The sequence below is a fragment of the Haliaeetus albicilla genome, chromosome Z, assembly GCF_947461875.1.
Source record: "Haliaeetus albicilla chromosome Z, bHalAlb1.1, whole genome shotgun sequence".
NCBI classification, from domain to species: Eukaryota; Metazoa; Chordata; class Aves; order Accipitriformes; family Accipitridae; genus Haliaeetus; species Haliaeetus albicilla.
In genome coordinates this window covers 50,138,116-50,157,137 of record NC_091516.1, presented here as the reverse complement: position 1 = coordinate 50,157,137, position 19,022 = coordinate 50,138,116, and positions in this window count along the sequence as shown.

Genomic DNA, 19,022 nt, shown 5'->3' with positions numbered 1-19,022 from the left:
ACACTGAAATGAAAGGAAATGAGCATATAGAAGTCTCAGAGAGAACAGTAGAGGGACCACTGGGAATTTCAAAATATTAGCCTTCTGCCACAGTGGTGACACTGCTGAAATGGCAGACATGGACTAGCTTTTTCTGGCCCTGATGAGGACACTGAAGGCAAAGTGAAGCTAGTCACTTAATATGCCTAGTGCATTTGTCATTACCTCTTGTCATAACATGAATGAGACTGCTGTATGCATCTTTGATTCATACATGATTGTGGATTCATTTTTACTATAAGTGCCTTCCACATTTCCATAATTCACAATGAAACAGTCCTGAATAATGAGAGTCTCTGGAGTAAGGGACATATTTCATCCTCCAAGGATGGCTTCCCATGCAAAGGGGTGAAGGAATGTGGCAGAAATCCTTTGACACTGCTGGTCAGCCTTCTCTTTGGGCTTTTTGTCATCCTCTGGGTCCCCAAAGAGGTTCCTACTCCTATGGACACACTATGGAAGGAGGTCACACCTAGTGCTTTGCAATGGGAAAACCCACAGGAAGCAGAATATGCATGGACAGGAAGGGATGCCCTGGAGATGTCCCTGCTGCCTAAGCCTTTACAAGCCCTTTCCCCAATGCTTAATGCTTCCCACCCCAGCTGAGTCTTGCTTGCTCACCAAGCTTATGGTTTGCCCAATTTCCCCCCCCCCCCATGCCCTGCCCACCTGGGCTCAGGCCTGGCAGCATCTCTGGCCACCACCCCATCACAGTGAGCTTTGCTTCCATCAGAACCTTGGCCAGAATTCCTGGGCGGTTAGATTTCCCCAGTCGAGCCCGTTGCGTGATCAATGCTATCCACTTACTCCATGTAGCGCTGGTTGCATGATGTGTAGAGGGGATGTTTCCTTTGAACATCCAGTGTAGCACGGGCAATCGTGGTGCCAAGAGGAGATATGCTTCTGTACCAACAACTTCTGAAGCGGCTCGAACCCCCTCATATGCTGCTAGTATCTCTTTTTCAGTCGGGGTGTAGTGGGCTTCTGATCCTCGGTACCCCCGGCTCCAAAACCCTAATGGTCGACCTCGGGTTTCTCCTGGTGTTTTCTGCCACAGGCTCCAGGTGAGACCATGATCCCCAAGCCCAATAGCTCATGTGCAGGTGTGAGAGGGCCCACCATGGCTGGGTATCTCCTGTAGGTGCTTTCTTCCTCACCTGGGAGAGGTTTAGTGGAATGTACTGTAGTGTAGTGTAAGGTAGCATAGCACAACACAACACCTGTGCCACCAGCTTCAGTACTACTAGCTGCTTCTGTGATCATTCATGTCCCAAAAGCACGGATGAGGGGAAATCCAGACCATGACCCTCCTGCCCCTCTCTTTATGCAAGGGGTAGCAGTGGACTAAGTGCTTCAGCACACCTGGGTTTGGTATTCAGGTTTTCTCTTCTTACTCCTCCTGGCTTCACTCCTCAACCGGTAACCCTGGAGTCTGTCTTTGGCTAGTTCCCTTTCCACCTTTCACAGAAGCAGGAAAGCCTCAGTCCCTCTGCTTTCTCATGCTGTTTCCTTTTGGTGGCTGCAATTCAGCAGCAGAAGCTCATTCACATGCTTTCTTCCATCTCTGGCATCGTGCTAAGCCTACCTGAAACCTTAGCTCCATGTTACTCCTCTGATCCTTGGGCAGCGTTTAAGCACCTTTACCTCTACTTTTTTTATCATTAATAATCTTATTTTTCTAACCAGTTTAGGATGGAACATTATTTGCTTTATGTGTTAAATAGGTTTAAAATGCTACTGTCATAGTAAGAAACTTAAGTCTAGTGATTAAAGCAAATAAATTCCTTTGGTAGTTGCTTTTAATCTCACCAAGTCAAACTGTAACACAACTATCATGGGAAGATATTTGCTAGTTAATGTGGAATTACTTCAGAAAGAAACCCCAGACTTCAGTAGTACTCCATCTGACAACTCCTTGGTCTTCTCACATCATTTGCAATGCTCTATAAATGCAACTTGTCATCACTCCCTGCCTCTGCTTAACCATTGGACAGCTGAACTCTTGCAAAAGTTGTTCTTCCAGTGGCAGTGTAGAACAAACTTGTGCTCTGCTTCCTTCATAGACTGATTCTGTAAATATGTACTCGCACAACTTCACATGGGCCTGTAGTCTTTCTGAAGCCAAAGGATTTGCCTATTCATGAATACAAAGCTGTAAACATGCCTGAATGTTCACAGACTGAGGTAATTCAAATCTGATCTCTAAAAGGTTCATGTAGTGAGTTGTCCCATTCACTTCAACTTCATGAAGTCCTTCAGGATAACAGATTGGTCTGTAGGTTTGCAGGCCTCCTGCAAATACCTAGGGACATAATTAATTTTATCATTGTGAGAGAATCTTTTGGAATTAGTGGAATTGTCCAGAGTAGTAAAATAAATACATATATAAGGCCCCATAAGTAAATTTAAAATGGTTGTCTGAGTTTGTTGTGTCTCTGTTCTCTTGTACTGTAATTTTTTTTTTTTTTACTATTAATAGGTCTTTTAATAGAAAAGTGATTGAAATAAGAGAGGAGAAATAGAGTGAAACAGTATGTAAAACAACCTTTGATCTTTTTGTAACGAAGATTTTTAAATTTATGGAGTGCCTTTAGTGCATCAGCTTACAAATGCCAATTCCTATTAGCAAGGTTACAAATATACATGTATTGAAATGATTAGAAAATCAGAATTTATTGTTTAAAAGTTTTCTTCTGAGATAGAACACACACATTTTATAGCTTGTGTACAAGGTGCTCAGTGCACTTTTGGGTTTAACTATCTCATTGGCTTTCTGAAAACTTTAAAAACACTGTAGATCCGGCTGTATTAGTAGACAACTGTTATTTCAGTGGCACTGCATGGTCTGAACTTTGGAGTATTTAGACTAACTTTGCCTTGACTGTACATCAGCATTATTTGCTATGTATCAGAAATTATTGGAATTTCTTTAACGTAGGCCTCTGTAACATTATAGAAATGCCATTCTCACCACTGTGTTTCTATGGGTTATTCTAGTTCATTGGACCTACACTTTTGTGGGAGCTACTCTCCCAGGACTAAGAGCAGCAATCAAAGATCAAATACGTATCAGGTCTGTTTTTAGAGAACTAAAAGCACTCATGGCATTTAGGAAACTTGGAGGGATTTTGAGAGAGCAACACCTCTTGGGGAGCTGAGTTGCTCTTCGCTCTGCAATCTGACATTCTTGCAATTTTTTTTCTTTCTTTCCAAAAAAGAAGGATACAGAGGCAAGTTTGTTGAGTTTTCTTGTAGTGTTGTTGGTGTTTTTTTTTAAAAACTGGAAACATTTGATCACAAGGAACCTTAATAATCAAGTGCAGGATAATATTCCAAGGAAAGTTTAAAAGGTGAGCTTGAAACAAAAGACATACTGCACAGAGATTAACTGAGAATAAGTCCCATTAGTGTCACTGGAAATAAGCACCTAAACTCCACTGTTTTTCTTGAACTAAGAAAAATTATATGTGTGTAGGAGAGTAACACAAACTAGCAGAACAAAGAAAAATCTTAGTTAAAACCTAAAATGGCACTTCTGCTATGACAAGTTGAGCTTAGACTTTGGAATGTGAGACCATTCAGTTGACATTCTCCCTGCATTACATAGGCATGAAAGGTAGAAGAAGAAAACCCACCCAAATTAACCATGGAGTATCCTGATTTCTTTTATTAGCATGTTCAAATCTTGTATTTGTAGCATTAATTTTGCTTATCAAGATTTTTTTTTTTAATTCCTAGATAAGGTTTCTGAAAATTGAAGCAGCGTAAGTGTGTATTTATATAAACTTCCATGTATTCAACAGTATAGGTCATAAAGACTTTACAGAGTCATTGCACAAGTACAGCAATACAAACTTATTTTATTTTACCTTAGTATAACAGTGAGGATCTTAATTCTTTAGCATGTAAATATCTATCCATCTATCTGTATAGAAATTTAAATAAATACTATAGACTTAGGATGTTTAAATTTTTAAGTAAGAAAAGAATAACATTTTGATTTTGGCCATTTTAGGTTGACAGGTCATTACAGTGCCTGAGCTGAAACAAAAGTATATTTAGCAATCTAGTACAATCTTTTACAAGAAAAAAAAAAATTTGCTTTTAGCATAGGTTATATATATTTTAAAAACTACTACATTTTTTTGCTTTTAGTGTAGGCTGAGTTTGATTCCTCATCAGGACAATGAGAAAATCAGAAAATGCAGGTTAAGTGTCCTTTTCTGTGGTAATATTATTCCTCCTGCTTTTCTTCTAGCTGCAGCTAGGTAAGTTGATAGTTTATATCTCAAAGACTTCTGCATTTCAGTATGTTTATATTAAATTTATTAGCAGTAACTCCTGCTAACTGGTACACAATGCATGCTTGTGCACACTGCACAGTATTTATGTAGTCCATCAGTCAGCACTCTCTACTTGCTTCAGTTATTTACATTTTGATTTGCTTTCTGGTATAAAATCAAGAAGGAAGTGAGAAGTCACTATAAAATACATGTATTTGACCAAAGAACCTTACATTGGAAAATAGGTGACTGAGTAATTTTCATCTCCCCTGGAACTTAAGGTTTTTATTACAATGTTGGTCACATCCCTTACTCATTTGTACCTTTCTAGTCACTTTCTAACTTTTACCTTTTGATGATAGCTATCTATTTCCATGTTTCCCAAGTTGCATACTTAAAAAAATCCTCATTTCTGCTTTTATGCTCACTTGTAATTTCATTGGTCTTTCACTATTTTCCCCTTTTACAATTTTGGAGGAATAGAGGCAGTTAATTCTTTTTCCTTTATGACCGTCAGATTCACTCATGTTTTTCTGCCTAAATTTTTTCTTTCAGTCAATTCCACTCACTATTTTCCTAAGTAATCAAGATATTTTTTCTAAGGAAGAAGTATAGCTATTACCAGTTAAGTGTCTCCGTTTTTATTCCCATTGAATGTAATGAAGTCAGAACTGCTCCTCAGTCTGCAACTACCATTTTACAGTCCTAGCCATCATGGTGTAATCCAGCATGTTTGGAAGCATCATGCTTCCTCCCACCCCCAAGAATTTAATGATTTTTTTTTTTTAAACTTTAAGATTTTTAGAAATTTTACCAAGTGCAGTAGGCACCAGGTTAGGCTGTCTCTATAAATTACTGTTTTAATCATCCAATGGAGAAACTGCGATCAAGTCAAGCAGGGTTCTTGTAAACTCACTTCCAAAGGAATCCTGTCATACCAGGCAGAATCCTGAAAACAAAACAAAACAAAACAGCACTTAATACAGCTCTGACTGATGACCACCGATTGCCTGAAATGCTCCCTGTGTTATTGAAAACACTCATGCCCAAATCACAGATGCATTTGTTAAGGGCACACAATGCAGAAGTGTGTATTGCCCATTTGCTTCTCTTAGCACACTCATCACAGCAAATTGTCAGATCTCTGAAGGTAGATGGCAAAGGATTTTCTCCCACAGTTGGCTACCCCATAGCCAGTGAACAGGCTTTGGGACTGTGCTGTTTATGTGCTGACTCTGGCCAAAAGAGGATGACTCTGGGATTCTGTGGTAACCTTATCAAAATGTTTATTTGTATGTGATAGTTAAATCGTCTGTAAGTAGTTTAAAACCTTTGAAGTGCCAAAAGCTTGGACAGTAGTTATTTGTGTTACTACCTATTTCTGTTTATTTTCTAATTTTAAAAGGGTGACATTCGTACATTGACAGTGTCTTGACACTATAATGAGTTGCCTTGACAATGTGGACCTTTATAATTAGCCATAATAAGTTGCCTTACTAGATGTGAACTGACAGATTCTCTTGGTTTCTGAAGCTGTAGTACAATGTCATCAAGAGTTTTAAGAATATTTCATGAAGTTCAGAGAGCATTGGGTCTGAAAAGAAAAAAGCACATCCCAAAACCAGACTGAGAAGTAGAGACTGCACTTGTTGGATAATAATTGCAATATTTCTCCAAGCTGAAATACTTAGCCATTGTCAAAAAAGAAGATTCAAATACCAAGAGGTCTGTGTCAAATGTCAGTTACTGTTAAATTTTTAAAAATATTTAACTTCTAAAAATGCCTCAATCCCAAATGTTTTTTCTATTTGGGAAAGAATAACTCTACAGGGTAGCTCAAGGATACTTTTCAGGAATGGCCTTTTCAAAGGGTAAGAAGAAGATAGGGACCTCACATATGACTCTCCTGGACAAGACCTACATCTGCTTCCTAAACAGTTTTAATGCCAATCATGAGGCTGGTCTGTTGCCCTCTCCCCGGTGCATAAAGTCCTGCAGATACCATATCCACAGATAAATCAGGTAGGTCCTTTCCTGTTTGGTAGGAAGTACTGAAGGCACTGATCAGAACATAACTGAGCTTGGCTGCAGAAGTTTACTTTGTATGCAGAAAGATTAGGAGTTTCCCATTTTTGCAATAAGGAAGTCTAACACTCTTGTTGCAATTTAATCCCTAAATCCACAAATCCCCATTAGTCTGGAAGAATGTCTCTTAAAGTATGATACAATATTCATTATAATTTTATAAACCACTAAACATTTGATTCAGCCTTTCAGTTCTGTTTTAATACACCATATTGTTGTGCAAAAGGCTGTTTTATCAAAACTTTTTTTATGTCAAACCCTGAATAGGTTTTTGCTTTTTTACTAGTATTAAATGCAAGGCTCTAAGCCTCAGAGAATATAATTGTTTCTTTATACTGATCCCTAAGGTCACATTTAAAAATAATTGTTTCTTAGGAAAGCTGTTCAGGATACCAGGTTAATTTATGCTCTCAATTAAAGCCACCTCAGCATTATCGTAAATAATTGTCTGATTTTTAAATATGAGTGTTGATATTTTGATTGACTAGAAACAAAGTCTTACAGTATCTCTTATGATATATTTTCAGTGATGCAAGGCACTCTATGTAATACACGGTGTCCAAGACATTATATAACTCCATGCGCTGTTTTAGTTGCTGATGAGTTGTGAATAACATGTTCTGAAAATTGCTCTTCTTTCAGGCTACTTCCAGCTTTGCTGTTAGTGCCCTTATTTCCTCAAACTCAATGTGATATTAAAAATTTGTGTCAGGTTGATTATGGCCAGACATAAAAATGTATTATAAAAGTTTCTGATCTGATGTATAGGTTTTTCTGTTTCATATGTCAAATTCACTTTTAATTCTTTTTATTAGTTCTGAACACTGTATTGTAAACTGCATGTTGTCATAACACTCCCCTCAATGATTACACTCTTAACACTTAACAGATGTGTGCAAAAAGCCATGACCAATTTCACCAGGCTTCCACTGTAAATGGGTACTCAATCATTAGACCGAGTGAATCACAGCTTGAAGACTTTTGTTTCCAGAAGGACAGATGAACATGCGAAGAGTTAGTTTTTTTTTTTACATTCACAGCAAAATCCTTTTGCATAAGTAAATTAGTGACTTACTTGAAGATAGCAAATGGGAGTTTTATTCATGATGGCTCCAATGGCTTTTTTTTTTTTTTTTTGCCAATGGCATAACAGGGATGTAAACATTTTGTATTCTTCAGAATGTACAATTAGTATATAATAGGCAAAATTTACAAACAGTAATAATAGTGACTAAATATCAGCAAGCTATGAAAAGACTGAAAACTAATCCAGAAGTTGTCCAGCAGCTTTCTTCCCCCCTATTTAGCTCAAATATATTTTTTTTCTCCTCTGTTTGCCTTGGCAATTATGTGCAGGATTGGTTGATACTGAGTAATAGGCAAGCCTTAAATCTTAAACTCAGTGCAAATTGGATATCAGTCACTACTCATGTGAAAATGATACAATTTATGAGGACACTTGATCCAAATTATTTAGGCAAATCCAACAGAATTTTTGTTGTTTTATTTTTGAGTTTGTTTTTCCTTGGATTTGTGCTTGTAGATTTTATTGTGAGTAGGGACTTCTGTTTCTGTCAAACCTGAACAGCATAGACAATATTTTTGTCAATGTATAACACAAACTCAGTAGAGAGTCAGTCAGGAAGAAAAAAGCATTTCGCCATGTTTTCTTCCCAAAGGTTATTCTTCTGGACTCTGATTGGTTTTTCAGGTTTTTGGTACTTGCTATCATTTTGGTTCCCTACTAATAGTCCTACCATCATAGTCATTTGCTTGCTGCTGCTTCTCTGAGTCACACCCAGTGTGTGGTAATTGTCTACCAGCTCTACATGGTCCATGGCTAGAAGATGCCACTTCTTTTTAATGGCAATGTGGAGCCTGCTAGTCACTGTGTTAGGATGTCTTTAATGGCAATGTGGAGCCTGCTAGTCACTGTGTTAGGATGTCTTCTTGAAGGAATCTTTCGTGAACTTGTCTAGTAGCATTTGTGTATACACACCTTCAAAAAGAACAAGATAAAGTCAAAGAAGGATTTTAGATTATTTTAGTATTTGATTTATTTAAATAGTATAGTTCCAAGAAAGTCAGAATTAAATATGTGGGAGCATATTTGAAATTTTTGCTTCCAAAATTCTGATTTAACAGAAATTAGATTAGTTTTTAATGAATCTGTCCCAGACCTGGGTGTGTTTAAGTCCTAGTTTCACATTTAATTTTATGTCTTCTGTTGATTCAGGTCAGATTCATGGATATGGAAAGCAAGCATAATGCAGTCAGCTCAGAAGCTGAAGGATGACTGGTATCTTTATTATACCTACATTAACGGATGTCTGATGAACCACATTTGCCTGATCATAGTAATTTTCAACTACAGTAGATTAAATATATTTATGTGGATGCAGTTTATCGGATATATATACAGTTTTGGACATGAATACACTGATGGGGCAATTATAAATGCCAGAAAGAGGCCCTTTTGTGCACATGATCTTTAAAGTTATGCTGACACAGAGTTCCTGTTTTGTTCAAATATTCTGTAAGAAAATAATTGTGACTATTTGTATGCCAATGACTACAAAAATGTTCAATTACAATGTATTTTAAATATATAGAAGTTCACTTTGCACACATAGCACACAGCATTTTTCATCCAAGGTATGCCCAGTGATTTAAAAAATCTAGTTAATATAGCCAATACCTGCTTCCTCAGACCCTCAATCCCTATGGCATTAAAAAGGATATATATTTGATTTTGTTTTACCTAAAAATAAACTATATACAATAGAGAGGGGAAATCATTTGCTCTAAGTCACACATATATGGCTAATTATAATAATGTCTTTTCAAAAGTGTAACTTTGTAAGAAGAATGGGAATATAGTACTATATTGGCATTTTTAGATATCAACTTTGAATGGAAATTTCTCATGCTATTAGGGCACATTTCAGAAAAACAATTCAGAGGACTGTAATATAGTTTGTATTTCTTTTTTTTTTTTTTTAAATCAACCACAGCATCAGAAGATGTCAGTTCTTAAATTTTTAGTGGTTTACAGAGTTGAGGTACTGTCTAATAAACAATATAAAGGAATACAAAAGAGATTTCTGAAAGAGTATTTTGAAAGTTCTTTACATGAAATCAAGAAAGGAAAGCCTAAGTAAGTGACATTTAAATAAATGTCTGTAAGATTGTTTTATTAAGTTTATTGAACAACATGTGGTTAAAATTCTCACTCCAATAGACTATTAACTTCCTGCAAAGAGCTTCTGATTTAACTAATGCATTACCTACTAAATGTGTCTACTATGTGGTTCTTTAGGACTTGAAAATAAAGGGCATGTCCTTGCTAAAAGCAAAATTAGGCTAGCTGTAAGGTACAAAATAGAGAGATTCCTGATGCTGTTTGGTCCCAGTAACCCTTTTCTCCTCTACCTTTTTTTTTTGAGAGTTTACACAAGCGATTATAGAACCTGGAATGAATACTAACTATGCCAGACATGGTATGTGCAAGAAAATAATAGCATAGTCTTATTTTTCTTACCAATTTGAAAAGCTAATAGATTTTATTCTTTTATTGAATATTCCATATCTGGTATTCATGCCTACTTTGTTGGAATGAGTGCATGACTGTGTCTGGATGGACATTCAGCTGTCTAAACCCTCAGGCCAACAAACCACTATAAAACTCTTGTTATCTAACCATGCTAAGTTCTAAATGGCTTGAGATCAGTGATAATCATCCCACAAGGTCTTTGGACTGTAAGATTCTTCCACCTATGTTGATAGATTATTTTTCATTTGCTCAAATCTTGCATCCAAGGACTCGCGGTCCTTTCATTTGATCTGAACTCATTAGCATAGAACTTCTCTTGCTCCAGTAAAGGTAATTTTTCAGAAATGTAAAAATTTAGATTATTCAAAGAGCCAAAAAGTATATACAATTTTAGAGGATCCAATCCCATCAGACATAACGTGAAAATCAAGTAATTCGAGGGAGCTAAGAATTCTGTACAGAAAGAGAATCCACCAGCCTGCAGGTCTAAATAATTTTTGTTTCTGTTAACATAGAAAGATAACAAAACAGAACAACTGTTTTAACATGGAACTGATATTAATATGATATGATTTATTTTTTCCTCAAATCATAGTATGGGTTTTCATAACAATTCTGTGTCAGAAGTGAACAAATTGGAAGCATGGCTGCTTGGGAACATATTGACCAGACAGCAGGGTTCCTCTTGTAGTCCATTTGCTGCCAGTAGGACAACTGGCTCTGGCACTTAACTCAGAAATGGAATAGTGCAGCAAGCCTTCAGAAAAGTGCTATACCTGGGGTGACAGCAATTTCACTCTCCAGCAGAATTTGCCTCTGAAACATTTTGTATGGAGTCATGCCATTATGGCTCCATCTCTGTGGAAAGAATGGGCCAAAACCAAACCAAAGAATGGCAGCTCTGTCTCTCTGCAGCTAGTACTGCAGGTAGTATACATAATAGAAAAAAAGGGGAAACACTTCTATTACAATTTGGGAAAGAGTAACTGAGACCTTGTGGAAATTTTTTTTTATGCTTTAGTCTTTCATGACAATCATCCAAGAATTCATGTAAAATATAGAAGAATTATTAGAAACACAGACTAATCTCAACAGAACTAGTACAGATTTTTTAAGACAGTAAAACAGTAATAAATATTATTTTTAAAGGTACTAGGTAAATTTTATTTCAATGAGCCTTCTTTGAACCACCATATATATATTTTGAAACAATGATAAAATATAAAATACAAGGGCTAAATCATCCCTATTTCTGCAGAGAAAAACCATACCTTTATAATCGCAGATAATTGCTTTTGAGCCATCCAAACTGTGGACAACTGAGAACTATCAGCTGTAATTATTGACTCAAAACCTTCGACAAAAGTATCCAGTAAGATCATCTTCTGGAAACCAGCTGCTCACAGGATCAGAGGTGTATGTCTGTCTCGGACAAGAAACTGGCTAAGAGATTGCAAACAAAGCAATGGTTCCTGGATTCTTTTCAGCATTGCAGAAGTCCTTTTGTGGCATACTAGAAGTGATGTTGTGTAATGTATTTTTCAATCACTGAATAAAAGTATATGAACAGTGAGAAGACAGATTTTGCAGATAGGACACTATTATGTCAGTTAGACAAAACCAAAGAAAGCTGTGAAGAAACTCAGACCCAGTGGAGTTAAAGTAGATAAATGATGGCAAAAGAAGGCATGCTGAAAGGAGTAATCTGAAATAACATAAAATGTGTTAAAATCTTAATGGAAAAAATAGAAAAGAGTTTGAGATATAGTTTCAAATGCTGTTATTGTTTAGAAGAAATATCCTTATAAAATTAAAATGGAAAAATAGTTCTATCGCTGGTCCACAGTCTTGGGTTTTAAATTAATTTAATCAAGAAGGAGAAAATGTGTCGTTATTTATGAATGATTCAATGTAAATCTACCCTCTGTATATAGCAGGATATATAGAGAATTCCTCATCTAAAAAGCTTTACTCAGTTCTGGTAGTCCTTTCTCAAGGTGATAATATCATATGAATGTTAAGTGTCAGCAAACAGAAAAGATTTGTTGGCTTAGATTAAAAAAAAAAAGTATAGAAAGTAGTAACTGTGATTATATGCTGTGCACTTTAAATTAGCATTTTTCATAATGAAGGATAAGGAAAGATACAAACAGATCTAAAGGAATTACATTTAAATTAAGAAGTTTTAGAAGGTACAGAACACAGTTAATTCTGTGAAACTTGTTGTTGGAAAGATCTTTGCCTTGAGACAATGTTAATCTTTGCATTAGAATAAATACATACAGGGCACATTATGCCAATCACTACAAATTAAAAGTTAGAAAAAAATTGCCAATGCATGAATCATTTCCTAATTGTCAACATTTTTACAGTTCCAAAATACCTGATTGCAGTTTGCTGCTAGAGACGTGGTACCAGGCCACACGTAACAGTAGAGCAGGTTAGCAATTCCTGTGTTCAGAAAAGACTTGCCAGATCAACACTAACCTATCTCCATCCCTAGCTGAAATGATTAGGAAGGAATTGGTTGCTTGACAACCATGTTAGCCCTAGGTCATTTTTGCAATATTTATGAGCCAATGTTCTATTTGCATTATGTTCATTAGCTATGCCTTTCAGAAGGGAGGAAGGAAGATATGGGCAGCTGACTCCTGCTGATCACCCCAGATGAAAGAGTCAAGCCTGACTTAAAAAACCAGTGTGTCATGGTGCAGGGAGGAAAAATGGAGATTGCAGCAGGTATGGAAATGAAACAGGGGCATTTCATGCATGTGGGGTAAAAGAATGGCTGTAAACACAGACAGTCCTGAGATCCAATCATGTCCTCCACACCTAACCTCCTCTTGGACGAGCTGCACAGTTTCTATCCAGCTGTTACTAATGGCACTTGGACTTGTGGGCTGTTGCTAATAGCATTTTGACTTGTGGGGTCACATTTTTCTGCAGTCTGGAGCTTTTCAGTGGTGTGTCTTTCCACACCTAGGTTGAAAAGAGCAGCAGTCTTTAGCTGGTAATATAATCAAATCCAGAAAGAAAGTGAAAAGAAGGAGTGGGCAATTTGGAAAGGAGATGAAATACAAGAGGTCAGGGAGAAGAAAATCAAAGGAAAAGGATGCAGAAATAAGACTTTGGCTGTTCTAATTTTGGTAACCACCTCAGTTTTCTTCTAAGAAATATGTAGTTAAACAAATGTTGTAATGGAATATGTCTGATAAACATTTATATCATCATACTACTGGGTCATAAACATGATGTGATTCTTAGTAAGTCTTAATTTAAAATTGAGCTATTATAGATTTTTTTAGTATCGTTAATATTCCTGTGGCTGGTCCTTATACTGAAAAAAAAAGTATTTAATAATAGTTTTAGGTGACTTTTCTTGCTTTGTAGATGCTTGCTCGTGTTTTCAGTTTTGTGACTTTTTTTGGCTGCAGTGCACTGTATTGAATTCCAATGCCTGTATTAGTGAAGATTTCCTTTTTTGCAGCAGTCAGCTATCAGTTAAAAATAGCCACATTATATTGTCATTAAATATTCATTAAATTGAGTTGTGGCAGCCTGTGAGAAGCATCCAATTAAGCAGTTCATTTTCTACACATAAGGCTACAAATGAGCAGTCTTCTTTCTTTTCAATAATACATCACAGGCTGCTGTTAGTATCTGTAAAATAATTGATAAGGCAAAAGTTATTTGTAAAATACATACTAGAAATAGAAAAGTAGATTAGAGAGGATGATTTTGCCTTGAGACTTTCCTCTGACTGTGGGAAAAGTACAGCATACTTTGATTTAATTTTTACATAGCCTGGGGAAATCTGAAATGCCATATCTAATAATTCAATATTTTCTATTTCTGACATGTATTATATATTACTAAATCTTAAAAATCAGAGATGGAAAACAGATCATAGACTTTAGTCACCCTGAAGCCATTACAGAACAGTAAATATGGCTGGGTCATGGGAAAGGCTCAGTGACTTTTTGGATCTATCCAGTATATCTTATTTTGTTGCTAGCGCATTGATACACCCATAGCCTTGTTTGAAGAATGTGCCTAGGCTGCAGAGGCATGACCGCCATCTGTGCAGGCAGAGCTGAGCTAGTTTGAGCAGCAATGGCAGTGGAGGTGCATTGGCTCAGGCTTTAGCATAGGACAGAACATCGTTCTGATTTCCCAGGACCAGCCCATGCTGCTGACCCCTCACTAGCACGCTGGCTAAAGACATTAAAGCTGGCTAGGTTTGTTGTATGTGTAATGAAACCGCTTCCTCAACTGCAGTGCAGACCTGCCTCAAATCATACACTGGCTCTGATGCAGTGGTGAACAATGGGTAATAAGGAACTGCAGGGAGCCAGAGGTCTCTCCTCTGAGCAGCTGAGCTGCTTTCAGGGTACCACAGTGGCACAGGGGAGCAACGTCAGCCTGGTGCCAGTCTCCTGTTTACCCAGCCCTGGGCATGTCCAGGGACTAAACTAGGCTTCTGTGTAAGTCACTGGATCCCAAGTTATGTATTACATGCCTCTTTTGTAGCAGCTTTTGCCTTGTATGTATCTCACCTTCTGCCACTTGCTGATTATTTCTCACCTGTCTTCACTTACTGATGTTAGTTTTAATTCACCACTTTATTTAATTGCTGATTCCAGCACACTGCTTCAAAAGGTACCTTCTGGTTATTATCAAAGCCCTGTGTACAAGCTGGGCCTAAACTCCACAGGATATTGGTTCAGCAGACTGGAAATTGTTTGGCCATTTCATTTACATTTAAAATGTAGGCTTTAATTGAATTAAATATGAAGCAAAGCACTACCAGATGTACAGTGCTTTTTTTTTTTTTTTTAAATGTGGGATGAAATGACAATTACTTTTATTGTTCATTCAGTGTAATATTTAATGAGACACAAAATCTCTCATTGACTATGCATTGATGTCAGAGGAGGAAACCTATGGATGGGGCGGCTAGCAGAGGCCACCTAAGCCACATGGAGCCTTTCAAGGTAAAGCAAATAGCCTGGTAAAGGCCCCGTTGCTGGGGAGGAAGGCATGCTTTGCAATGTGGCTGAGGACCAGCTGCCACTGCAAAGTATTCTCACACTCCTTCCTTCTCCACCTTCCATCTCCAGTCTTGCCCTCCTGCCACCTCCCCTGTGGCAGCATCAGCGTCCACCCAGCTCTGCAGCAAGGCAAATAATAGGGGAGCTAAATGAGCACATAACCAGTCCCATGAAAATGTGAAGAGTCTTCTGATAGCACATCTCCTGGGTACTCGTAAAGCACGAGGGAAGAGGGCAGACCACGTGGCTGGGAACTGTGGGTGGGCTCTGGGTTCTGAGGTCTGCCAAGAGGCATCCAGCAAAGTGAAAACTTGGTGCTATTACTTTAGTTAGGTCATTAGGTTTCAGAGTCAATGTTATAAATCAAAAAAAGCTATTTGCAGGACTGCCAGTAGTGGTGTTTCTGACTGGCTGCAGGCTTGAAAGTCAGCGTTTTGAACCATGTTATCAATATTATTTAAACACTGATGCAGTTTTAACTGCCCCAAAAGAACATCCCACTATATGGTGATCTTACAGTGAGAAGAGACAATTTACAAGTTTGTATATGACCACTACCATATCAAGAAAAAGGGGTGAAATCCTGGTTTATGGGAGCAGTGGTAACATTTCTACCTGAGAAACAGGATTTCCTATATAATAGAAATTAGTATGCATCTAAGAACTCAGCAACAAGCTAATTCTTTGTTAGTTTTTCAGCTCGTCCTTGCAGCAGTTTACAAGCAAAATATTTTGTGAAGACTTGATTGTTCAGTACATCACTATGAAAGTTGTATCTCAATTAAAATCTTATTCAAAAATATGGTAGTAATACATTTTTTTATCATAAAGGCAAAGTACTGCAATTAATTCAATAAGAAATGAAAAGTAAATCTGCACTTCTGTTTTCATTTTTTTTCCTTATTTTCTATATTTTCCAAGATATAACTTGGAAATCACAAATTAATTCATTCAGGAGTCCAATCTGTCAGAAAGTCCAGAAAATAAGAACTAGCTAGAAAAATGCTTGCCAGATGCATGATATGTACTGAAAGAAGAAATCAACTTCTCTGCTATCTGCCACTATATATAAATAATATACATTATTTATTTATTTTCCCCTGTGGTTTTTCACATCCATCAACTCTTTCTATAGAAGTAGAAACAAAAGTTTAGTTTTAATGATTAAAATACGGAGACAGTAAAAGCAGTGACATAAATGAAACTAAATCAAATCAGGCTGTGATCTTGCATAGTGGTATGTATGCATACAAGCACAATTTTCCTAAAAAAAATCTTTTACAGTTTTTTATTCTGTGAGGCTTGCTATTATTGTGCCTGCATATCAGAGGAAATCTTCCTGTAGGCATAATTAGAATTGCCAGCTTCTGAAGTTTATCTTAGTTTTTAGACGAATCATCTAAAGCCCAGACAAACCAATGGAAAAGCTCCTGGGATATGTCTCCACTGCGCAGAGCACAACAATATTAAGTGATGCCTGACTTGGTGCTAGGTGAGCTGCATTGTGCAGAGCCATGCAAGAGACAGTAACTAGGGGCTAGAAAGGAGCGTAGTGACAGGGCAGGTTAAGCCTCAAAAAGACTCTGGTTCCAGAGCCAGCTTGCTCTCAGCCAGCGTATCACCTCCCTGCAGCTATACAATGCACGGTATGGGCAAAACCCTATTATATTATGAAGCCGTGTGTAGTTTGGCCTCAAACTGAATCTAATTGAAGCTGTGCCTGATAATCAGGTGTATTAGGGTTTATGTGTTTCTCACTGCAATATTTACCCAGTAACCTGCAGTAATATAACATCAGTAGCAAGCAGAGGATGTTTTAAAATGCAGCCAACAAATGCTTTGTTGCTAAACTGTCAGGTAATGCATAATTTCTCCCCCTAAGCTCCATCAAGGCAGAACACTTCTTGCAACCACCAAAGAGGGCTTGGGGATGGAGAGGAGGTGAGACTGATGGCAGCGGGGTCAGGAGTTTACCCCAGATCTTGAAGGCCACGTATCTCCCTGCGGCCTCTAAGGGTGCGGTGGCAAGGCAGCTTCAGTGGCCACGTACAGTCAGTCCCACTGTGCCCGTTGCCACTCTCCACCACCATTTGCGGGACCATGGGTTTGAGGGAGCTGACCTCTGTGATAAGGAATCACTTTTTTCCCCTCCCCTTTGGCGGAATTAGTTTCCAAACATGTGAGCTTCCAGAGCTGATTTAGGATACGATCACATGAGCTCAGTGCTGTGGCGGGGCTGGGCCCACACCACCGTCTCAGAGCATGATACCATGTCACGGTAACTGGCTTAAACTGCTGTGAAACCACCACCTGAGTGGGGTTTTCCTAAAAGCAGAAGCTTTTTCAATCTTGCTGTTAGTGATCTTGGAGCATGACAGGGACTACTGGAAAGTGTAAGTGTGATTTAATAGTATTTATCTTACACAGCATAGTAATGGGATGTCAAATTGGTAAATGGCTTACATATAGTCAAAAGGCTGATCTTGTGCCTGAGATCCCAGTTCTAATGCTTCCATAATTCTTTAAAACATAGCAGGAAAATATACAGATTTTAACAAGCTCATAGTTGCATAAATCTAAATTTGTGCAAGAGAATTTTTAACAATATTATGAGGAGCAGTTTAGCTGTAATACTGCTTTGATGAATTTTATGTTTTGTTTTATTCTCTCCATTAAAATCTTTGCAACTGTTTTGAAAGGAGAAAACAATAAACACCATATTCTGCAACCCGAAATGATTCCTTGTGGACTTCCTAAGCCAAAAATAGATAATACATAGAAACAAAGTGGTCATTCAAATTGGAAAGAAATTATGAAAGCAATACATTTGGCATTTAGTAAGCCCCAAAGAGAAGGTTGTGGTGCTAATATAATTTGTCCTACATTCCAAATGGAAAATGCAGAAATTATAAAACACACTTAAGGCCCTATCTGCAAATTATGGACTTTCATTTTGAGGGTTATCCTTTTTGCCGCGGTTCTTAAACTTGGCAGGAAAAGTGCATTGGCTAACAGAGCTCAAAAAACTCTTATAATTGGCACCCTAGAATGGGCATCTTAGTGAGGTTTGGCTGCTTTTGGGCTTGAGTTTAGCAATCCATTTTTGTCCAAATTAAGCCTGGATTCATTTCAGCACCAGAAGAATGCTTTACAACACATTCAGTAATAAAGAAGCAGCCCTCTTTAGTGAACAGAAACGTACAGATGAAAACAACAGCTTCAGCTTAGTGCATTTACTGACAAGGTTAATTCTGCAGTCTCAAGTCAGAAGTGGCTCACACCATCTCAGCAGTGTTGACAAAATAGAATTTTGTTGCCTTACAGATAAGAAAAAAACAAGTAAGCCCCAGACAACTATGCATCTTTTTACTGTAGAGAGGTTTGGAAATAAGATATGGTACAGCTGTGAAACTGTCCTCCTCCAGCAGTCACCCGAACTCCTCACTGTCAGATGTCTTAGGATCACCAGCAAGAAAAGCTTCCTGAGGGTCTTGTGCAGACAAATTAGTTGGTAAGAACTTTTGTGCCCCTTTCTGGGGTGATTTTACCCAGGTTAGTCTGCCATCGCAGACAACTGCCTAGTTTTCCTAAGCCTGCAGCTGATCCTATCTTTTGTGTCCAAAATGTTGCTTTCTCATTAACTACACCAATGCTGAGAAAGGAAAGGCTCATTTTAGTTCCTTAATAGCGGAATTACTGGTGCATGAAGCCAGCTGATGGTGTCAACCCCCCACATCACTTCTAGAAGAGTAGTAGAAAGGAAAGAACGTTCTGGCTCTTCTGTTTTTCACAGGAATTGCTGAATATATGCAAAATGTTAACAGATCTAATTATTATGTATTTTCCTCATTTAATGACACGAATGTGCCAGCATTTTGGCTATTAAACACTCCATGTGGTTATAAAACACTTCATAAGTGGATGTCTCTTGAGAAAGAAGTGTTCTAATCTATGAAAATGCGAATGACAAAACCCCAAAATAGTGCAAGGTAACGCATTTTCAGATTTCCC